At 40.8% G+C, this 5,430-nt stretch overlaps 1 non-coding gene across 1 annotated transcript; it reads left to right on the top strand.

The window, feature by feature from the left end:
* The first annotated feature begins 1,354 nt into the window (after nucleotides 1-1,354).
* On the top strand, nucleotides 1,355-1,426 carry TRNAT-AGU (transfer RNA threonine (anticodon AGU)). The gene has a single exon. It is a non-coding gene; the product is annotated as a tRNA-Thr (tRNA).
* Nucleotides 1,427-5,430: the final 4,004 nt, after the last annotated feature.

Raw genomic sequence — 5,430 nt, forward strand, 5'->3', positions numbered from 1 at the left:
TTTATATTACAAACTTTTTATCTGGGTTTTACGCATTAAAACGATATTGCTTACAGAAAAGTAATGTACTTATTATCAGCACAAGGTTTGGAAGGTCTTAAGTTATGAGTTTATATTCTTCAAAACTTAAGTAAGATCCATTAAGTATACTTTGAAAAATATACTTGCTTTTTTGAGGTGATGAACGCTTATGAAAAACCATCGACGTTTTTCCTAAAAAATGTTCTTTATGAACTGAAATTAAGTATTTTTTAGAGAAAATGTTTCTGAATAGCAACAAGACACAACTGAATCTAACAAGCTAAAGTTCATTAAATGACAAAGAATATGATATGTGAATCTAACAATCTTATTAATATCATAAAAACAAATATGTTACACAAATTTTTCAAATCATCAAAAGTGATAAAAGAAGCCATCCAGAGGTAACTTGTTACTCCCGGCGTAAACACTTATAGGCGGAATCCGGTAACACCTCTTGAATAGCATGTGGAAGACAGAGTAGAGTGGCTAGGCTCAGAAGCATGTTCTCCACTTCAACTGACTAATGATATGTTAAGACAACACAAACCACATACATCCATTGTGAGGATGGAATCAGGGATGAAACATCTATAACTAGAAAGGTTAAAGATACAAAGATGGTGAAATACCTTTACCCGGGATCAGTAGCACCTGTGGCAATGGACACACCTTTGTAATGCTTGATCACTTACAACTGATCAACTTTAATACGAAAGTCTTAGGTATTATCCTTCAGGAAAACTTTCTATAAATATTTATAAAACACATATATATGTTAGATATACACTATCTCTAGAATATATCTTTACCTGGGACGTGTAACACTTGTGTGGATAGACACAACTTTGTAATGCATGATCCATTACACGATATGAACTTCACTAACGAAGAGTTATCCAACGCGTCGTTGAAGAACATTAATCAAATACATATACAGAATTTTTATGTTACATAAAAGACATTTCTTGGTAGTAGACATAAGAAATGATGATGAAAGATAAGAGACGGAGAGATAAATGTTTTGTTAAAAGATGAAATATTCCTGCCTTAAACTAGCTCCTTGTATTGGATTTTCTTTTAGATACCCAGAGGAAAATATATTCTGTGGTTCATTTATATATATGTTTATGTTTTTCACAACTTTTTATTCTTTAATCTTTTAGGATTCAGGTTTAAGAATATTGGTTCTGAACAATCATTATAATGCAACACAATACATATTTATCATAAACAAAACATTTATCACAATAACCATTTTGTTTGCATCAGATTCTTTAAGTCCTCAGTTACGTTTGTTAATATATAAGAAATTTTTCCGCCACTGACAAGTGGCTCCGTGGTGTAGTGGTTAACACATCTGTCTAGTAAATAGCTAATCCGGGTTCGATTCCCGGCGGAGCCTATGTTTTCAGTATTCAGGATCGGAACATATATGATTGTGGTAAACCGTCATCCGACACCACTGAACTTCATCATCCAGGCCAACAATCATCCAGCAGTGACACATCCACTCCTGCTCGTGGCTGACCTTCATCATCCAGGCCAACAATCATCCAGCAGTGACACATCCACTCCTGCTCGTGGCTGACCACCACATGTTGTGCCTCGTGTGTGAAACATAAAGCCAATCATACAGTCGCCACACATTATTAACCCATCTATAGTCGCGGTGCTGGACGAGTCTGAAGGTTTAATTATCGTGCCCTGGCAACCTGCCGGTTCGTCTGGTAGGTTGCCAGGGCACGATAATTAATCCTTCAGACTCGTCCACTGTGACGGTATAAGTGATAGTGAAGTGTGTATGTCAAACATACCACATCATGATGGAGGTTTTATTGATCATTAACGTTTGTGTAGGTGTTGGTGAATCATGTCAATATGTTAAACTAGTTACGACTGTGTGACATATATACAGTAGAAACCTAACAAGGCTGCAGATAGTTACGACTGTGTGACATATATACAGTAGAAACCTAACAAGGCTGCAGGTAGTTACGATGTTGTGGGATAACAAGGCTGCAGGTAGTTACTATGTTGTGGGATAACAAGGCTGCAGGTAGTTACTATGTTGTGGGATAACAAGGCTGCAGGTAGTTACGTATTTCCTTCAATTTGTTTGACGTTCAGTTACGTTGCAGTAGTGAGGCATTCTCCAACCTACAGACAACACCAATCTATGGATATGGATGAAGCTGAGGCATCTATTGTTAGGAATAGACAGCCACGAGAGAGAGAGAGAGAGAGAGAGAGAGAGAGAGAGAGAGAGAGAGAGAGAGAGAGAGAGAGAGAGAGAGTAGCCTGGTGTTAGGCCCAACATAATGTGTGTGTGGATGACCATCTGAGGTGAACGTGTTTTCGTCACCATAGACGACACGTTGCCAGAACTCAGCAGGTTTATCCTCCTAGTGGACCACCTCCTTCATCCTCTCCTCCATATGACGCTCCTCGTTAAGGTCCGGCTGGCTGCCCGTCTGGCCAACACACACACACAGCCAGGCATACCACAACATGTGAAGGTCAACCTGGGACCCCCTGTGTACCGTGATCCATTGTACATATAAGGAAGACATTTACAATGACACACTTCCACTGACGACCATTAGGTCACGAAACCTTGAGAACTGGTTGTTGGTGGTTTGAAATAACTACACATCCCCAGGACAACATCCATGTACCTCCTACACCTTCCTGGCTGCACTCCATGCAGGAGCAGGGTATGGTACACATCTCTGCAGCAAGATTATTGACTGGACTGTACCATGTCTTTCCTTCCTTACGAAGGATACTGCCTCGCCGAAGATGACTTGTCATTCCTGGTGTAACCACTTACGGGTGGAGTCCGGTAACACCTTTTGTATGGCATTATGTGACGGAGTGGAGCAGCTATGTTGAGAAATGCTCTGCACTTCCATTGATCATATTGATGTGATCAGGATAAACAGAATTCCACACCATAAATATCGAGTGTTGGGATGGAATCAGATACCAAACATAAGTAACTAGAAGGCATAAGGAATCCTAGATTGTGAAATACCTTGACTTAGGATCAGTATCGCCTCCTGTGGAAATACAAAGGAATTCCAACATCAGCAGATGACTGGGTCCTTCCCAGGCTGTTTATGAAGACATCAGTAACTCACACATTAGTGTGGTGGTCAACGTTACAAGACATACAGATAATTACAAGGAAATAACCTACAAGTTGTCATTATGGAGGCGCCAAGTCCTGGACTTGATCAAACCAACTGTGACACTACGTCTCTACAATACTGCTCTCAACCACTCTACTTGGTAGATAATGTGGACAATACTGCTCTCAACCACTCTACTTGGTAGATAATGTGGACAATACTGTTCTCAACCACTCTACTTGGTAGATAATGTGGACAATACTGCTCTCAACCACTCTACTTGGTAGATAATGTGGACAATACTGTTCTCAACCACTCTACTTGGTAGATAATGTGGACAATACTGCTCTCAACCACTCTACTTGGTAGATAATGTGGACAATACTGCTCTCAACCACTCTACTTGGTAGATAATGTGGACAATACTGCTCTCAACCACTCTACTTGGTAGATAATGTGGTCAATACTGCTCTCAACCACTCTACTTGGTAGATAATGTGGACAATACTGCTCTCAACCACTCTACTTGGTAGATAATGTGGACAATACTGTGCAAGAAAAGAATGAACACAACTTTGTAATACTTGATCAGTTACAAGTGATCAACTTTAATACAAAACTCTAAAACATCGCCCCACACGAGAACTTTTAAAGATATTTATAGAAGACATAATATCTATGTTAGATAGAACGTATTTCTTAAGAATATATCTTTATCTGAGAAGTGTACCACCTGTATGGAGAGACACAGTTATGTAAAACATGATGTATTGTATGAAATGAACTTAAATAACAAAGATACAACGCCTTGCTGAAGAACAATCAACAAATACTTACACCAAATTTCTATATTAGATACAAAACATTTTTGCTGGAAATAAACGTAAGAAATGATATTGTTATAAAGTGACGTCAAAATATATATTGCATATATTACGTGTGACTGGGTAGTTGATGAAGCCACGACACAGAGCCAGAGCAGTTATCATGTACACTGAATATCATCTGCCATGTTTACACTGATGTAAGTCGAAGCATATTGTTACGAACTCAATACTTGTTGGGGCAAGGTTGCCAGTAACATATATATGTTACAAATACTATATTAATCCTTGTCCTGCAAGGACGTTATAGATTTGTTGTTTCACAACGGGATAACACAATCATAAACCTATGGGTTTGAATTAAAGACCAGCATTACATTAAATCTACTTATAATGAAGAAGAATCGAAGTGTACAAAGATAAGCACGTAAATCAGGCATGAATCATTGACGTTAACACTGAACATGAGATTAATATTGAACATGAGTTAACATTGAACATGAGTTAACACTGAACATGAGTCAACATTGAACATGGGTTAACATTGAACATGAGTTCACATTTGTACATGAGTTAACATTCCAGATAAGATTTCAAGCCAGGAGATCTCTTTCCTTTATGACAGTTCTTCGATAACATTACACTGATAATCATAACGGGCTTACAGGCTTACAGCAGTACTCGGGTAACGGGCTTACAGGCTTACAACACAGCAGGGCTTACAGGCTTACAGCACAGTACTCGGGTAACGGGCTTACAGGCTTACAGCACAGTACTCGGTTAACGGGCTTACAGGCTTACAACACAGCAGGGCTTACAGGCTTACAGCAGTACTCGGGTAACGGGCTAACAGGCTTACAGCACAGCAGGGCTTACAGGCTTACAGCACAGCAGGGCTTACAGCAGTACTCGGGTAACGGGCTTACAGGCTTACAGCACAGCAGGGCTTACAGCAGTACTCGGGTAACGGGCTTACAGGCTTACAGCACAGCAGGGCCTACAGGCTTACAGCAGTACTCGGGTAACGGGCTTACAGGCTTACAGCACAGCAGGGCTTACAGGCTTACAGCACAGTACTCGGGTAACGGGCTTACAGGCTTACAACACAGCAGCGCTTACAGGCTTACAGCACAGTACTCGGGTAACGGGCTTACAGGCTTACAGCACAGCAGGGCTTACAGGCTTACAGCACAGCAGGGCTTACAGCAGTACTCGGGTAACGGGCTTACAGGCTTACAGCACAGCAGGGCTTACAGGCTTACAGCAGTACTCGGGTAACGGGCTTACAGGCTTACAACACAGCAGCGCTTACAGGCTTACAGCACAGTACTCGGGTAACGGGCTTACAGGCTTACAACACAGCAGGGCTTACAGCAGTACTCGGGTAACGGGCTTACAGGCTTACAACACAGCAGGGCTTACAGCAGTACTCGGGTAATGGGCTTACAGCA

Source organism: Panulirus ornatus, chromosome 5 (assembly GCF_036320965.1).
Source record: "Panulirus ornatus isolate Po-2019 chromosome 5, ASM3632096v1, whole genome shotgun sequence".
Taxonomy (NCBI): domain Eukaryota; kingdom Metazoa; phylum Arthropoda; class Malacostraca; order Decapoda; family Palinuridae; genus Panulirus; species Panulirus ornatus.